At 41.3% G+C, this 19,121-nt stretch overlaps 1 pseudogene; it reads right to left on the reverse strand.

Moving 5' to 3' along the window:
• Positions 1-13,936, reverse strand: part of LOC109376027 (translationally-controlled tumor protein pseudogene) — a 62,956-nt pseudogene extending 49,020 nt beyond the window's left edge.
• Between the last annotated feature and the right edge of the window lie 5,185 nt (positions 13,937-19,121).

Genomic DNA, 19,121 nt, shown 5'->3' on the forward strand with positions numbered 1-19,121 from the left:
GGGTGGGAGGGCAATACATGGGGGGATGGGGGTTGTTACTTTGCGAGGGTGAAAAGGGTAACTATTGCATTGTTCTGTACAGCTGAAACAATAAAAAAAAAGGGTGGGGGGGAAGAAGCTAAGACATTTTTTAAAAAGACAAGTCACCTGCAAAAAAAGAAAGTTCTCTACAGTAACTAATAAATATTTGGAGGAAAATACTATGAGGCTATGCAAATATCCTTTTTCTCCTTAAAGTTTAAACCTCTGATTTTAGTAGTAATCTATGGATCTTGCCAGCAGCAGTTATTACTGTGGTGTTCTAATAGTGATTTTCTGTTTCACGCATTCATTCTATATTTATTATTTGGAATTCTTCTGTAAGGAAGATTTGTCCTTTCTCCCCATTTGTTTATTTATATCAGTATGGACTTTTGAATATTTATTTTATTTTTTAGGTTCTATTCCAATACAATTCTTTTCTATTTTGCGGCTCAAATTGGTCTAGCTTGGCCATTGGGGTATCCTTCAGACTGGCTCCTGTGTACTTTTGACATGGTCTTCATCTTTTGTTGTTTTGTTTTTTGGTTTTGTTTTTTAGCTTTCCCTTACTTTCTGTCACTATAAGATAATACAAGTTTGCCTTCAGCCCTAGAATCAACCATTTCTCCATGATTCTTGGTTCCTTTTATTGAGAAATTATATTTAGAAACTGAGATCTGGGAGCTAAACTGTCTGATTTTAAGAATTATTATAAAGTGACAGTAACCAAGATGCATAGATCATTGGAATAAAATAGAGTCCAGAAATTGGTCCACACAAACATGGCCAATTGTTGTGGGTTTTTTTTAATTGGGGAATTGGGGGGAGGGGAACAGTGTTGAAGAATTGGGGAAGGGACCAGCCACGTTGTTGTTCTTCAATCTTAGTTGTGGAGGGTGCCAGTCGCCATCTGGCTGCCCGCCGGCAACTCGTGGCCTCTAAGCTCAAGGTGCTGTGTTACAATCTTAGTTGTGGGTGGGTGTAGCCACCATCCCATGCAGGAGTCGAACCGGCAGCCTTGTTAAGAGTGCATGCTCTATCCACTGAGTTATCTCAGCTCGAGGTGCTCAGTTCAGTCTTAATTGCTCGACTGCATAGCCCACCATCGACAGGCAGTCTTGTTGTTAGGAGCACGTGTTCTCACCAGCTGAGCCATCCTGCCACCAGTTGGCAGCTCAGCAGCAGCTCAGCTCTGGAGCTGCATCACTGGCCCATGTGGGAATCAAACCAACAGCCCTGTTGCTAAGAGCTCACACTCTTAAGCTAACTCTTAACCAACTGAGCCACTTAGTTGGTCCTGGCCAATTGTTTTTTGACAAAGGTGCAAAAACAATTCAATGGATAAAGAGCAGTATTTTCAATAAATTGTATGGGGACAAGTGGATGGTCATATGTAACAAAAATGAGCCTCTACTTAAACTTCAAACTGTATACAAAAATTAACACAAAATGGATTGTAATCTAAATATAAAATGTAAAAGTATAAAATTAAAAAGAAACTTAGGAGACCTTGGGTTTGCTGATGAATTCTCAGATATGACACTAAAGGCACAATTCATACAAGAAAAAAAATTAGTAAATCTGTCTTCATCAAAATTTAAAATCTTTGAATTAGCATCTTGGGTTTCTCTGGATAGATACCTAAGAGTAGAATTGCTGTGTCATAAGGTAGTTCCACTTCCAGTTTTTTGAAATAGAAAAAAAAAATTAAAATCTTTGTTTGTGGAGGATATTGTTAAAAGAATTAAAAGAAAAATATTCTCTAAATGTAATGTGGTATCTTGGTTTGAATTCTGGAACATTAAAAGAATATTAGTGGGAAAATTAATGAAATGTGAATAAAGTGCACAGTTTAGTTAGCAGTATTCCAAGCATAGTATTGTGGGGGCTAAAAGAAAATGCTTTTCCTCCCACCTTCTAAGTTCTTCTAGCTGGGCTAATAATCAAATTAACAGAGACAGATTAACAGGAGAAAATCAAATTTTAATACATGCCCATGGGGAATTCGCATATGCATGAAAATCCCAAAGACAGGTAAAATTGGGTATGTATGTCATTTTAAACAAAGGAGAAAAGGACGGCAGGCATCTGAGATTTAAAAGGAAATAGGCAATATACAGGTGGTTGAGAAAGAACAGTACATACAAGTAAGTTTTTGCTAGGCAACCCAGAAGCAATGAGACACAGGGTGTATCTAGTTAACAGGCCCCTGCTTGACACCCTCCCATGGACCATACTTAATTCAAATACGGCTACTAAGGCGAACATCCTAAGATTCCCTTCCTGGAGTATGTCTTTCCCTCTGAATCTCTTAGGCAGGAAAAAAAGGAGGGTCAAAGGTTCTTTCTGAGTCTTTTGTTTCTTAATAACCAGTTTAAATTTAATATCCCAAAAGACAGCTTTAGGGTGGCAAAGCTTTGGTTCCCTTCAGTGCCAACGTTAAATTCTTAGTTTTGACAAGTGGACCGTGGTTACATTAGATGTTAACGTTAGGCGAATCTGAGTGAAAAGTATAGTCACGGGATATGGAGTACAGCATAGGGAATAGAGTCAATGGAAGTGTAATAGATATATACGATGTCAGAGGGGCAATAGATTGGGGGAGGAGGGTTGTCACTTTGTGAGGGCTGAAATCTATAGCTATTACTTTGTTTTGTACACCAGAAACTAATTTTTTTAAAGTATATGGGAACTCTGTATTATCTTTGCAACTGTTCTGCAAATCTAAAATCATTTGAAAACAGAAATGTTTATTAAACAAAAAAATACAACCAAACCTAATAAAAAAAACTCAGAACTGCTATGCTTGAAGCTAGAGAAGAGGGGCTCTCAGAAGCCCATCATCTCTGTCTCTGCACCCTCAATCTCTTAGGTAATCTCTGAACAATCTTCTACAGAATGCCTGGATTCCTTGGAGTATGATTCCTAAACCATGGGACTAATCATTAATGAAACTAGAGGATAGAAATAGAAGCCTAACTCAGGCCTGAATAAAGGAAAACCTGTTAGTTTCTCTGTACCTTTAAGGCCTTTTCCTGTCATAGAAGATAATCAATTTGAATTGCTATAATCTTCTCTTTACAAAATCAAACATACTGCTGCCCATTATTCTTTTTTTATTGTTAGTTTCAGGTGTACAGAACAATGCAATAGTTATCCTTTTTACCCTTCACGCAGAAACAACCCCTTTCCCCCATCTACTGCCCTCCCACCCCTGATATCATGCTTATCTATTACAATTCCATTGACTCCATTCCCACACTCTACTCCATGTCCCGTGACTATATGTATATATAATTATAGTTGACATACATTATTATACAACATCAGCTTCAGATATACAGTGCAGTGGTCATGCCTCTACACTGACTATGAAGTGGTCTCCCTAACAAGACATGAGTCCATCTGGCCCCCTAAAAAATATTTACAACATTATTGATTATATTCCCCAGACTGTATTGTCTATCCCTGAGGCCATATTGTAGTTACCAATTTGTATTTCTCATCCCTTCCCCTTCTCCTTCATCCCCACCCACTCCCAACTAGCAACCCTCAGTTTTTCCTCTGTCTCTGAGACTATTTCTGTTTACATTTCTTATTTATTCAGTTTTTTAGCATCCACGTATAAGTGAGATCATATGATATTTGTCTTTCTCTGACTGACTTATTTCACTTAGCATAATGTTCTCTAGTTCCATCCATATTGTTGCAAAGGGTACTATTTCCTTCTTCTTTATAGCTGAGTAATACTCCATTGTGCAAATGTACCATAGTTTCTTAATCCAGTCATCTACCAATGGGCATTTTGGTTGTTTCCAAGTCTTAGCTATTGTGAATAGCTATGAACATAGGGGCGCATATATTTTTTTGGATTAATGTCTTGGGATTTTTGGATAAATACCTAAGAGTGGAATTGCTGGGTCATAAGGTAGTTCCATTTCCAGTTTTTTGAGATACCTCCATACTGATTTCCATAGTGGCTGCACCAGTCTGCAGTCCCACCAGCAGTGCACCAGGGTTCCCTTTTCCCCACAACCTTGCCAGCATTTGTTGTTTGTTGATTTATTGATGATAGGTGTTTGGAAAGTCCATGTTCAGGGTATGGGGCCTCTGATCTCTCTAAGGGTGTATGTTCCACGTTTTGCATCTGATATGCTCATACATAGAGGTGTGTTCCTATGTTCTCTAAAATTTTTTAGTGTCAGTCCAAATGTTTGCATCTGAGGTAACTGCTGGTCTGTGTTCAGGGTGTGATATCTCTGAAATTTTTTCAGGTCTGCATTGTAAGGTTTGAATCTAAGATAATTGGAGGTCTGTAATCAAGTTGCAAAGTCTTTGACATTTTAAGCTTTGATCCCAAGTTTCAGAGATAATTTTGCTCTGCATTTAGAATAAGGTCCTTAAAATCTCTTAAGTCCTGGGTTCCAAGATTTTTGTCTGAGTTGTTTAGACATCCCTGTCCAATGTGTGAGGCCTCTGAACTCTTTGAGAATCTATGTTTGAAGTTTTGAATCTGAGGTATTTGGGAGTCTCTGTTCACAGGATAAGATCTCTGAAGGCTTTGAGGGTCTGTGTTGTAAGATTTGAGGTACTCATGGATAACTGTCAGTTTGTGAAGGTTTAAGTCTGAAATATTTGGGGATCTGTGTTCAGGAAGAGGGCTGTCTGAAATTTTGAGTCTCTCAATTTTGAGAGTAAGGGATTTGGGGGTCTATGTTATGTGTGCACGTTCTCTGAACTCTTTGAAGCCTGCGTCCCTAGGTTTGAATCTGAGGTATGAGAATCTGGAGAACAGTGTTCAAGGTGTGAGCTCTCCGAATTATTTAAGGGTCTGTGCTCCAAGGTTTGAATCAGAGGTTCTGGGATCTGTGGTCGGGATGTGAGGTCTCAGTAATATAACGGTGTTACTACAAAGTTTTTATTGTATTCTGTGGGGTGTGAAGCACTTTGATGATCTATTTTCCCAGGTTTCAGTCTGACGTAATGGAGGATCTGGGTTTGTGCACTATGTCTCTGAAATCATTGAGTATCTCTGTTTCAGACTTTTAGTCTGAAGTGTTTGGATGTCCATGAGCAGGGAGTGAAGTCTCTGAATATTTTGAGGGTTTCTGTTTCCAAGTGTTGAATTTGTGGTATTAGGGAGATTGGTATTGGGGATACAAAATCTCTGAAATCTTATCTTGCCTGAGTTCCAACATTGGAGTTGGAGGAGGTATTGGGTGTCAGCGTTCAACCGATGAGGTTTCTGGAATTGTATGGAGTCTGTTTCCCAAGCATTGATCCTGAGATATTTGGGAGTCTGAGTTCAACATGTGGGGTCTCTTCAGTTTGAGTGGGAGATGTTTATGGTCTGTGTTCAGTGTGAGGTCTGTAAAATCTTTCACTGTCTGTGTTCCATGTTTCAATCTGATGGACTTGGGGTTCTGAATTCAGGCTGTGAAGTTTCTGATATCACCGAAAGTTTGTCTTCCATTGTTTGAGTATAAAGTATTTTGTACTGAGTGTTCAGTGTGAGAAGTCTCTGAACTCATTCAAGGTCCACTTTTCAAAGTTTTAGTCTGAGGTATTTGGGAAAGGTGTTCAAGGTATGAGATCTCTGAACCCTTTGAGGGTTTGTGTTCTAAGTTTGCTCCTGTATTATTGGTGTGTGAATTAAGGGATCTTTTTTGAGGTTCTGTGTCCTGAAGTTTAAGTCTGAGGTGTTTAAAACTCTTTAGAATATGATGTCTCTGAACTCACGGAGCGTCTGTGTCTTAAAATTTTAACTGATTTATTTGGGGAGCTGTGTTTAGTGTGTGAGGGCTATGAAATCATTGAAGGTCTTTGGTACTTCAGATTTTGAATATGAGCTATTTGGAAGTCTGTATTCAGGATGAGATGCTCAAAATATTTGAGCATCTGTATTGTGAAGTTGGAGTTCGAGCTATTTTGCAGTGTTTGTACAGAATGTGAGGCCTCTGACTTTTTGAAGTACTCTTTTTATAAGATTGAGTCTGAGGTATTGGGTTCTGGGTTTAGAATGTAAAGTCTTTGAACTCTAATGAGACTGTGTGTATTAAGGGTGGAGTCTGGTGTATTTGCAGGTCTGTATTCAGGATGTGAGTTCTCTGAAACCTTTGAAAATCTGTTTGAGTTTCAGGTATTTGGGGTATTTAGGTTGTACCTCATAAACACTCATAGCTCTTTTAGTGTCTGTGTTTTCATGTTTTCTCTATGTTCCGAGGCTGAATCTAAGAAATTTGGAGATCTGCATTTAGGGTTAGACAGCTATGATATCATTGAAGGTTTGTCTTCCATTGTTTGAGTATGAAGTATTTGGAGGTTTGTATTTGGAATGAGAGGTCTCTGAACTCATTGAGGGGTTGTGTTCTAAGTTTGCTTCTATGTTATTTGGTATCTAATTTCAGGGCATGAGGTCATTGATTTTTTTTGAAGTTCTGTGATTCAAAGTTTGAATCTAAGGTGTTTGGGACTCTATGTTTAGATTTTGATATCTCTGAACTCTTTAAAGGTCTGTGTCTTAAAGTTTTAATTGATGTATTCCGGGATTTGTGTTTAGAGGCTGAGGGTTATAAAATCACTGAGGGTCTTTGCTACAAATTTTGATTCTGAGCTTCTGGGGTCTGTAGTCAGGGTATGAGGATTCTGAACTCTTTGAGGACCTGTGTTGCCAGGTCGGGGTCTTAGGTGTCTGGTGGTGCATGTTCAGGGTGTGAGGTATCTGACTTTAAAGGTTTTTTTACAGGATTGAGTCTGAGGTATTCATGCATTTATATTTGGAGTGTAAGGTCTTTGAAGTCTATAAACCTGTAAAGGTCTATGTCGTATGATAATAAATTTGATGTATTTGCACATCTGTATTTAGAGTTTTAGTTCTGTGAAATCTTTGAGGGCCTGTGTTCCAAGATTTGAGGTGTTTTATGTCTGTGTTCTGGGTGTAAGTACTCACAAATCTTTCAGAGTCTGTGTTTTAATGTTTATGTGACATATATGGGTTATTTTTATTTTTATTATTTTTTTAAAGATTTTATTGGGGAATTGGGGGAAAGGAACAGCATTGGGGAATTGGGGAAGGGGAACAATTTGCTGTCCTTTTGTTCTTCAGTCTAGTTGTGGAGGACGTCACTTCACTGGGCCATGTTGGTATTATCATTGCTCTCTTCCCGGGTGAGGCAGATCGGTCACCGGTCCTGGACGGCCGATCACGGCAGCTCAGGGCAGCTCACACCAGCTGCCAGCTGCTCACGGTAGCTCACAGCAGCCCACTGCAGCCCCACTGCAGCCTACACCGTCACTGGCAACTCACAGCAGCCCAGCTATAGGTCACGCTGTTGTTCACCATCTTAGCTATAGAGGGCGCAGCGTCACTGGCCCTTCATGTGGGATCCGAACTGGAGCCCTGCTGTTCAGAGCTGGCGTCCCAAGCCAACTTTTACCCAGCATGCCACTGGGCCAGCCTTATGGGCTATTTTTGAAAGGAGTAAGATCTCTCAACTTGATGAAGGCCTGTGGCCCAAGGTTTGAGTCTCAGGTGTTTGTAAGGTCATGTACTGGGTATGAGGTCTATGAATTCATTGAAGGTCTGGGTTCCAAATACTGAATCACTGGTATTTGAAGGTATGTGTTCAGGTCGTGATGACACCAAACACTCTTATAGTATGTGCTCCAAGGTTAGAGTCTGAGGTGTTTGGAGCCTCTTTTTGAGGTTGGAGGTATCTGACCTCTTTGAGGGTTGGTTTCCTAAGTTTCCTGCTGACGTTTTTTGTTTTGTTTTGTTTTGGTGTCTAAGTTCAGAATGTGAAGTTTCTAAACTTTAGAGGGTCAGTGCTTCAAGATTTCTGTGTGTGGTATTTGGGTATTTATGTTCAGGATGTGAAATCTCAAAAGTTTTTGAGGGCCTGTGTTCCAAATTTAGAATCAGATCTGTTTGGGGGGCTCTGAGCAGTGAGTGAGAGGTCTCTGAACTAATTAAGTGTGCTCCAATGTTTGAATATGAATTATTTTGGGGTCTGTGTTCAGAGTATGAGATCTCTGACTTTTTTAAGGTCTTTTTTTTTTTCATAGTATTGAGTATGAGGTATTTGGTGTTCTGTGTTTAGAATGTGAGGCCTTGAACTCTTTGAGGGTCTGTGACACAAAATTCTGAGTCTGATGTATTTGTGGGTCTTTGTTTAGGGTTTTGGTCTCTAAAATCATTGAGAGTATGTGTTCCAAGGTTTGAGTCTGAGGTATGTGGAGTCTGTATTTACAATAAGCATTTATAAATATTTTAGGGTCTGTATTTTAATATTTAGAAGAGGCATCTGTAATGTGAGATCTCTATACTTTTTGAAGGTTTGTGTCACAAAGTTGCTGTCTGAGGTATTTGGAAATTCATGTACTGGGTATGAGGTCTATGAACTCTAGAAGGTCTGTGTTCCAAATATTGCATCTGAGATATTTGGAGGTGTGTATTCAAGTTGCAAGGGTCTTTCAGTGTCTGTGTTCCAAGGTTGATGTCTGAGGTGTCTAGGTCAATGCTTAGAGTGTGAGGTCTCTGAACTCTTGTAGGATAAGGAGACACTTATTAAGCATTTATTCTCCAAGGTTTAAATCTGAAGTATTTTGGGGCCTGCATTCAGAGTGTGAGGTCTCTGAACTCTTTGAAGGTCTTTTTGCTGTTTTCATAGGATTGAGTCTGAAATAGTTGTGGTCTGTGTTTGGAGTGTAAAGTCTGAACTCATTGGGAGTGTGTGTTCCTAAGTTCGTAAGGTATTTGGGTCTATATTCAGGATGTAAGTATTCACAAATGCTTAGGGTCTGTGTTTTAATATTTGAATATGAGATATATGGGTTCTATAAGCATGGATGAGGTCTCATAACATATTGAGGGGCTGTGACCAGTATTTGAATCTGAGTTAATTTGTAGTCTGTGTTCAGTTGAGAGGTCTTCTGAATTCTTTCAGGCTTTATGCCCTAACATTTGAGCCTAAGGTGTTTGTAAGCTTGTGTTCTGGGTCTGAGGTCTATGAACACTTGGGGAACTGGCTTCCAAATATTGAGTCTGAAGTATTTGGAGGTACATGTACAAGTTGAGTGGTCACAGAACTCTTTCAGGGTCTGTGTTCCAAAGTTGGAGTATGAAGTGTTGGGTCAGTGTTCATGGTGTGATGCCTTTGAAATCCTTGAGAGTTTGTGTCCTAAGTTTTCTTCTGAGCTTTTTGGAACTTCTGTTCAAGGTGTAGGTTTTCTGAACTCTTGGAGTATCTGTATTCCAGGTTTTGAGTTTGTGGCATTTGGGGGTTTATGTTCAGGATGTGAAGTCTCTGAATTCTTTGAGGGCCTGTGTTCCAGTGTTTGGATAAGAGATATGAGGTGTGGTCAAACAATACTGTGAATGTTTAAATTAAAAAAAATTATTACAGGGCCGGCCGAGTGGCTCAGTTGGTTAAGAGTCCGCTTAAGAGCGTGAGCTCTGAGCAAGAGCTGGTTCGATTCCCACATGGGCCAGTGACGCTATGCCCGAGCTGAGCTGCCACTGAGCTGACAACAGGTGGCAGGATGGTTCAGCTGGTGAGAGCACGTGCTCCTAACAACAAGACTGCCTATTCGATGGTGGGCTACACCCACCCGCAAATAAGACCAAACTCGGCACCTTGAGCTGAGTTGCCCCCTGGGTGACTCAGTGGATAGAGCACGTGCTCTTAACAACAAGGCTGCCGGTTCGACTCCCGCATAGGATGGTGGCTACACCCGCCCGCAACTAAGATTGTAACACAGCACCTTGAGCTTAGAGGCCACGAGTTGCCAACGGGCAGCCAGATGGTGACTGGCGCCCTCCACAACTAAGATTGAAGAGCAACAACTTGGCTGGTCCCCTCCCCGATTTCCCAACACTGTTCTCCTCCCTCAATTCCCCAATTAAAAAAAATTATTACAGTAAAAGACACATTGCCAGTAACCCCCTCAAAATACTCCCCCTTGCTTCGAACACACTTATCCCACCATTCTTGCCACTTTCTCAAGCAGTTCTGGAAGTCCTCTTTCGTGAGTCTCTTTAGTTGCACTATCGTGGCTGTCTCGATGTCCTGAATCATTTTGACTTTGGGGAAGAGCCAGAAGTCACGTGGTGCCAGATCTGGTGAATAAAGTGGATGAGGACACACCGTAATGTTTTTATTTGACAGAAATTGCCATACCAGAAGTGATGTGTGACACAGAGCATTGTCATGATGGAGGATGATTTATGCACACTTTAAAACACACCTGCTCTCAATCGTAGCTCACACCCGACTGACTGTACCGAACAAGTTGAAACTTGTCACACACTGTTACTAAGGTCTGATGTGCCGTTTCTCTTATTGAAGATCCCTGCCTTTCTGTCAGATGGCACTCGGCAGCAGCATTCGCTGTATGTTTTGATCACAACAGAAAGGCTCCATGTCACACATCATTTCTGGTATGGCAATTTTTGTCACATAAAAACATTACAATGTGGGCCGGCCGAGTGGCTCAGTTGGTTAAGAGCTCACTCAAGAGTTTGAGCTCTGAGCAACAGCGGTTCGAGTCCAGCCTGAGCTGAGCAGCCGCTGAGCTGCCAACAGGTAGCAGGATGGCTCAGCTTAAAAAAAAACAAAAAACAAAAAAAACATTACAATGTGTCCTCATCCATCTTATTCACCAGATCTGGCACTGTGCCATTTCTGGCTCTTCCACAAAGTCAAAATGACCATGAAAGGTAAATATTTTGAATTGATTCAGGACATCAAGGCAACCATGACAGCATAACTAAAGGCATGAAAGAAGACTTCCAGAACTGCTTCAGAACGTGGCAAGAATGATGGTATAAGCATGTTCGAAGTGAGTGAGAGTATTTTGAGGGGGATTAATGGCAATGTGTCTCTTACAGTAATAATTTTTTTTAATTTAAATATTCACCACATTTTTTTTATCACACCTTATATTTGCAGGTCTGTGTTCAGGGACTGGAGATGTGTGTAAATTTATTGTCTATGCTCCAAGGTTTAAATCTGAAGTATTTGGTCAGGATGAGAGATCTCTGACTTCTTTGAGGCAGTTTGTCCCAGGGTTTGATTATGTGGAGCTGTGAGTTCAATGGTTTGAGGTCTCAAAACACATGGATGATCTGTGTTCCAAGTTTGAGTCTCTGAGGTAATGAGGGGTAGGGGTCTGTGTTCAAGTAACTGAGGGGTCTCTGTAATTATTGCTTGTATTTCAAGATTTTAGTCTGATGTGTTTTAGGGTCACTGTGCAGTGTTAGGTCTCTGAACACCTTAAGGATTTGTGTCCCATATGTTCAGTCTGAGGTAATAGGGAGTATGTGTTCAGGTATGAATCTCTGAATTTTAGAATGTATGTGTTACAAGTTTGAGTGTTAGCTCTTAAGGGGTCTGCATCCAAATTGTGAGGGCTCTCAACTCTTTGTTGGTCTGTGTTCTAAGTGTTATCAATGGTATTTGGGGATTCATGTTCAGGGTTTGAAGTCTCTGAAATCTTATAAAGCCTGTGCTCCAAGATTTGGATTGGAAGTACTAGTTGTCATTGTTCAAGGTATGAGGTATATGAAATTGTATACAACCTATTTTCTAAGGGTTGGGCCTGAGATATTTGGAAGTGTGGGTTCAGCACATTAGGACTCTGAAACTTTAGAGGGCTGTGTCCCAAGGTTTGGGTGTGAAGTATTTAGGATCTGTGTTCAGGCTGTGAGGTCTCTGAAATCTTTGCACATCTGTGTTCTAAGATTGAATCTTATGAATTGAAGGTTCTGAAGCCAGGGTGTGAAGTCCCTTATCTCATTAAGAATCTGTCTGCCAAAGCGTGAATCTAAAGTATTTTGGAATGTGTGTTCAGGGTGTGTGCTCTATGAACTCATTGAAGGTCTATTTTTCCATTTTTTAGTCTGAGGTGTTTGAGGCAAGAGATCTCTGAATGCTTTGAACTAAGTTTGCTTAAAAGTTTTTTGATGTCTCAGTTCAGGGTATAAAGCCCTTGATCTTTTTGAGGTTCTGTGCCCTAAGGTTTGAGTCTGAAGTTTGGGAGTCTGTGTTTAGATTATTCTGAACTCTTTGAGGTTCTGTATATTAAAGTTTTAATCAATGTATTTTGGAATCTGTGTTTAGGGTGTGAGGCCTCTGAAATTGTTGAGAGTCTGTCATACAAATTTTAAACCTGAGCTATTTGAGGGTCTGTATTCAGGATGTGAGAGCACTGAATTCTTTGATCATCTCTGTTACAAGATCTGAGGTATTTGGAGGCATGTGTGTTAGAGAGAGAATCTCTGGCTCTTTGAAGGTCTTTTTTTAAACAATTGATTCTGAGGTATGTGGGGGGTCTTTGTTCAGAGTGTGAGGTCTTTCACTTCTTTGAGGATCTGTGTCCTAAGATTCTGAGCTTGATATATTTGCAGATTTTAGGGCATGAGGGCTTATGCATTTGCAGGTCTCTGTTAGGATGTACAGTTGGGAAGCCTTGGAATTCTTCGAAGATGGGTATTCCAAGGTTTGAGTGTGAGGTATTTGAGAATCTGAGTTTAGATTGTAATGTCCCTGAACCCTTTGGAAATCTGTAATTTAACTGATATATTTTGGGATCTGTGTTTAGGATGAGAGGTCTCTGAACTCATTAAGGGTCTGTGTTGCAAGGTCAGAGTTTTAGGTTGTTGTTGTTTCCCCCAACTGAATCAGTCTCTTTTTATTCATTTGGTAATCTCTTCCAGAGTTAACTACTTCCGTCAGTTGGTGATGAAATGTCTAGGGAATCCACTTCAAATGTTAACTCTGCTGTGAACATGGTCTTTCCCTTTACTTCAACTCAAAATTAAGACTTTTGTTCTTTGTTTTTCATATTCCAGTCCCAAAAGTAGTTTTCACTATAAAAGTTATCCAAAGACAGTCTTATGCTTTTATAGTTGTGGTCTACAACCAGACTCTAGCTTCTTCAGGAACACCACACAGGATAGATTTAAATATGGATTAAACTAAGGGGCATTCTCTCAAATGAGTTTAAATGTGTTTTATTTTTACACAACCTACGTGACATATTTTTCTTAAAAATAATGCCTCCACTCCAAATAAATCAAGGTCAAAATAAATGATGAGCTCAAGGATCAGTCCCATTTGTCCTAGGCCTGGTGTGTGTATGAAAAAACAGCAGCCAGAGATGGAAAAAAAGATGATGGAATAGGTGAATGCTGTGTCTGCTGCCTCTCATGACCACATTAAAATCATAACTAAATTATAGAATAATCAACCACGAGAACCATCTGAAGTCCAGTTGAACAGAATCCTATAAATAAGGATATAAAGAAGATGCCACGTTGAGACTGAAGGAAAGAAAGAAGGAAAACCAGCAGCCAGTTATGATGATGATGACAGGTGATAAATCCAAAGAGCCAAATTTGTTAACATTTTTTTCCATTTCTAAACCACCCTTAAAGAAAATCTTATATGGGGTCACACTATCCTCATGCAGTCCAGCAGAGCAACCCTGCCATCTGGGTTCAGTTTTTCACCAATAAAGAACTGGTAGTTTTTGAAATTAGCAAGGATGTGCTTGATTTGTTCTGCAGCCCCTGTCATTAAAGGTTTTACTATTTCTGGTCTCTGTTCTTCAAGTTTCCCTTTGATTTTGTGTAATCTTTGATGTACTTCTTGTAGGCTCCTTTTGTGAAGCTGGTTTCCTGCAAAGGATGGCTCATGACAATATCAACACCAGTGACTACTGTGCTTTCTGTACCTTCGCCCTTGGGGCCTTCAGTGGAGGTATTTCCACCAATGTGAGAGTCATCATTGTTACCCTCTGTCCTACTGACCATCTTCCCCTCCACCTCCAGGCACAGCCCCTCTGCGATCTCCCAGATCTTGTAAATGTCAGAGGCCATCTTATCATGGCTGATGAGGTCTGGGTAGATGATCATGATGACAGCAGTGCTGGCTTAGCAGGAGCCCAGAGCTCAGAGTGAGCAAGATGAAGCCAGAACGGTGCTCAGGGGGAGCGGGAAGTGGACAGAAAAACAGTGTCTGAGGATTCTGAAGGTATGTGTATGGAATATAAGGTCTCTGGTTCCTTGAAGGTCTTTTTCTTAGAATTGACTCTGGGGTATTTGAGGATCATCCTTAAAGTGTGAGATCTTTGAAGTCTGTTTCCTAAGATTTCAAGTTTATGTATTTGCAGGTCTGTGTTTAAGATGTCAGGTCTCTGAAACCTTTGAGCATTTGGGTTTCATGTTTTGAGTCTCTGGTGTCATGGTCTGTGTTCTGGTTATAAGCATTCACAAATCTTTTAGGATCTGTGGTTTAAAGTTTGAATGTGAGGTATTTTGGCTCTGTGTTTGATCAGTGAGATGTCTGAACTCATTTAGGTTTGGTGGCCCAACTTTGAGTCTCAGGTATCTGAGGGGATATATGTTCACGTATTTAGGTTTCAGATCTCCTTGAGGGTTTTTGTCACATGGTTTGAGTCTGGGGCATTTGGAAATTCATATTCTGGGAGTGAGGTCTATGAACTCTTTGAGGATCTGTGTTCCGAATATTGTGTTTGAGGTATTTGGAGGTGTTTCTTCAGGTTGTGAGGCTGCAGAACACTTGAGAATTTGTGTTCCAAGGTTAGAGTCTGAGATGTTCAGGGTCTATGTTTGGAATGTAAGATCTCTGAACACATTGAAAGGTTCTGTGTTCTAATATTTAAGTGTGTGGTATTTGGGGATTTGTGTTGAGAGTGTGAAGTCTCTAAATTCTTTGTAGGCATTTATTCCAAGTTTTGAATCAGATATATTTGGGGTTCTGTGTTCAGGGAGTGGGAGATGTTTTAACTCATTGTATGTGCTCCAAAGATTGAATCTGAGGGATTTAGGGGTTGTGTTCAGATGAGAAGTCTCTGAACTCATTCAGTGTCGTTTTCCTAAGGTTTCATTCTGATGTACTGGTGTATGAGTTCAGGATTAGAAATTTCTAAACACTTTGATGATCTTTGACCAAACTTTGACTCTGAGGTAACAGGGGATCTGTGTTCAGTGCATATGGTCTCTGAACTCATTGATTATTTATTGTTTTCAAGGATTTATTCCTAGATGTCTGGTGTTCAATGTTCAATATGTAAGGTCTCTGAAAACTTTGACAACCAGTGTTCCAAGGGTGAAGTCTGAGTTATTTGTTGGTTTGGATTAAGGGTATAAGGTCACTGAACACTTTGAGGGTCTATGTGCCAAGATTTGAGTGTATTCTGTTGGGGCTAAAATATACTTTTCATCGCACCTTTGAAGTTCCTCTAGATGGGCTAATAATCATATTAACAAAGACAGTTAACAGGAGAAAAGTCAAAATATTAATACATATGCATAGGGATTTTTCTGGTCAAGATGGCTGAGTGGGTAAACACTGTGCTCACCTCCTCTCACAACCACATCAAAATTACAACTAAATTATTTAACAACCATCATTGAGAATCGCCTAAAGTCTAGCTGAACAGAAAAGTTCTACAACTAAAGACATACAGAAGCCACCGTGAGACTGGTAGGAGGGGTGGAGACATGGAATGAGCTGGTCCCACACCCATGTGTGGCGATTAAAAATTGGGAGTATATCTTGGCTGCAGAGATCACCCAGGAGGACTGAGGGGTCCCAGCCCCACAACAGACTCCCCAGTCCAGAGTTCCAGTGCTGGGGAGAGAAGTCCCCATAACTTCTGGCTGTGAAAACCAGTGGAGACTGTGGCTGAGTGAGACAGAGGGCAACTGGAGTCCCATGTGCTCCTCTTAAAGGGCCCACACAAGGACTTCCTCTCTGTCAGACACTCTCGTTCTGATCTCCAACACAATGGCAGCCGTTTGAAAGGTGTCAGGAACATATGTGGAGGATCCGAATTATCTGGCTTCAGGGCAAGAGCTGGAGGGGCAGCTTTCTCCCAGACAGGAGGGGTAGCAGAATCCATTATTTCTTTGCTGAGCCCTCCCCCATCTCAGCATGCAGATGTAGGCAATGCGGGTGGCTACCATCTGCGGATTGCATTCTGGCTCATGCCAGGTGGCCTCAACCAAGGCACAGGCTGCGGCTGAACTTTGCCTGCATTGGGGCCCCTCCCAGGAAGGGCACACCTGGCTTGAGACTGCTGCCTCCAAAGAACACACACCAAAAGGGCAGGCTGGGTAGGCACCAGAGCCTTGCTAAAGCAATTCCTGCTCCATAGGGTCAATCCCTCCATTGACATCCAAATAGCAACCAAGACTCAACTACAACAGGAGGGCGCACTCACAACCTGCACAAGGGAAACTCCTAGAGCACCCATCTCATGTGACCAGGGAAATTGCACCACTGGACCTCACAGGACATCTACTACATAACGACACTGTACTAAGACCAGGAGACATATAAGTCCTACATAAAAACAAACACAGGGAGGCAGCCAAAATGGGGAGACAAACATGTCCTAAATAAAAGAACAGAACAAAGCTCCAGAAAAAGAACTAAACAAAATGGAGACAAGCAATCTACCAGATGCAGGGCCCCAGTTCGGATCCCACATGTGAGGGCCAGTGACACTGCCCTCTACAGCTAAGATGCTGAACAACAGCTCAACCTGGAGCTGGGCTGCCGTGAGTCGCCGGCAACGGCGTAGGCTGCAGCCCCTGTGGCAGTGGGTTGCCATGGGCTACCGTGTGTAGCCAGCAGCCAGCGTGAGCGGCCAGCAGCCGCAGTGAGCGGCTGTCCAGAAGCCGGCGACTGATGTGCCTCGCCCGGGAAGAGCACAATGATGGTGCCAACTTGGGCCAGTGAAGCAACGTCCTCCACAACTAGACTGAAGAACAAAATGACAGCAACTTGTCTGTTCCCCTTCCCCCAATTCCCCAGCACTGTTCCCATCCCTCCAATTCCCCAATAAAAATCTTTAAAAAAAATAGTGTATCTATGAGGTTCGACAATTGAGTTCACAAACTCATCCTAGAAAAAGTGCTACATACCTCATTGCTGAATATCACTATGGTCACTTTCGAAGTACTCCCCTTGGGAAGCTATGCACCGATGCCAACACCTAGTCCACCCTTCAAAGTAATTTTGGAACTCTTTTTCTGGAATGGCCATCAGAGCTGTCGTCATATTACCCTTGATATCCTGAATATTATCAAAATATCTTACTTTCAATATTTCCTTTATCTTTGGGTAAAGAAAGAAGTCATCAGGGGCTAAATCAGGTGAGTAGGGAGGGTGTTGCAATACAATGATTTGTTTATTGGCTAAAAACTCCCTCACAGACAGTGCTGTGTGAGCTGGTCCATTGTCGTGATGCAAGAGCTATGAATTGTTGGCAAAAAGTTCAGGTCATTTTCGTTTAACTTTTTCACACAGCCTTTTCAGCACTTCCAAATAAAAAATTTGGTTAACCGTTTGTCCAGTTGGTACAAATTCATAATGAATAATCCCTCTGATATAGAAACAAAAATGTTAGTAACATCACTGCAACAAGTCCACGAACTTAATTGTCAGACCTCATATATATGTATAGATATATAAAATAAAATATTATTCAGCCATGGGAAAGAAGAAAAGCTTGCCACTTGCAACAACTTCAATGGAACTTAAGGGCATTGTGCTAAGTGAAATAAGTCAGACAGAGAAAGACAAATGCTGTATGATATCAGTTATATGTTGACTCTAAATAAAGCTGAACTCAGAGAAACAGATAATAGATTAGTGGTTACCAGGGGCTGGAGGTTTAGGAAAATGGGGAGATGCTATTCCAAGAGTACAAACTTCCAGTTGTAAGATGAATACGTTCTGAGGATCTAATAATGTACAGCATGGGGATTATAGCTAATAATACTGTATCATATACTTGAAAGTTGCTGAGAGAGTAGATCTTCAATGTTCTCACTGCTAAAAAGATGGTAACTATGAGTATGTGATGGGATGGAGGTGGTAACTGATACTATGGTGGTAATCATTTTGCAATTTATAAATGTATCAAATCAACGCATAGTACACCTTAAATTTACACAATGTTATATATCAATTATATCTCAATAAAGCTGGGGGGAAAGGAAAAAACTCACACCCTGAAAAAGATCCACCAAATCTCAAAGACCTCATCGACTGGAGAGAAGATCCCTTAAAAGCTCAAAGACCTCACCCACTGGGACACAGACCCCCATGGAGTTCAGAGACAACATACCCAGGATACAGACCCCATAACAGCTTAGACACTAAACACTCTGAGCAGAAACCCTCAAGCAGCTCAGGGTCCTTACTACACTCTAGAGAAGAAACTGCAAAGAGCTCAGGGACCTCACATCCATGAGACAAACACCTCTCAGAACAGCCCTTGGTACACAGCACATGCTCATTAGGTTGAATGAATGATTCCCTTACTGCAGCAATTTCACTTCTAAGAATGTGGCCTAAAGAAACACTTACATATGTGCACAGAACTGTATGCACAAGAATGGGAGGAGCAAACTGTTTTATTGATTTTTAATATTCTGATTATTATCATTACTATGCATTGATGTGTTTTTCTCCCCCAAAGTATAGGGACCTCGCTCCCCTTGGGGTAGGCCCCATCTGTCCACCTCTGTGGCCCTAGTGTGAGACCCCAGTATGAGGACAGGGGCATTCACCACAAACGTTTGGAAAAGACCTCCCTCCCAGATCCCCATTTCCATAAGAAATGCCCAGTCTTGCAGCTCTTTCAAGATGGTGTTCCTAGAATGAGGTAGTGGCCCTGTCCCCTCTGTTAGCCTCACAGACAGGGGGAGGCTGAGGAGGATGCAGGTTCCCTGGGGAGGATGTTTGGACCTAACCCCTCTCAAGGGGTCAGAATGGGAAGGGACCTGAGATCCATGGAGACCCCCCCCCACCCTGCACATTTGCAGGAAGATAGCCAACTGCAAAGTTAGGGGGAACAGTCCACATAGGATTACTGTCACTACTGACACCAATTGCAAGTTCAAGAGGTTCCCCAAATGACCCTCAGTTTCAATAATTTGCTAGAAGGACTCACAGAACTCACTGCAAGCTGTTACTGGTGTACTCATGGTTACATTTTGTTACAGAGGAAGGATGCAGATTAAAATTACAATCAGCTAAGGGAAGAAATTAACAGGGCAGGGT

This window comes from Hipposideros armiger, unplaced genomic scaffold (assembly GCF_001890085.2).
Source record: "Hipposideros armiger isolate ML-2016 unplaced genomic scaffold, ASM189008v1 scaffold_1032, whole genome shotgun sequence".
NCBI lineage: Eukaryota > Metazoa > Chordata > Mammalia > Chiroptera > Hipposideridae > Hipposideros > Hipposideros armiger.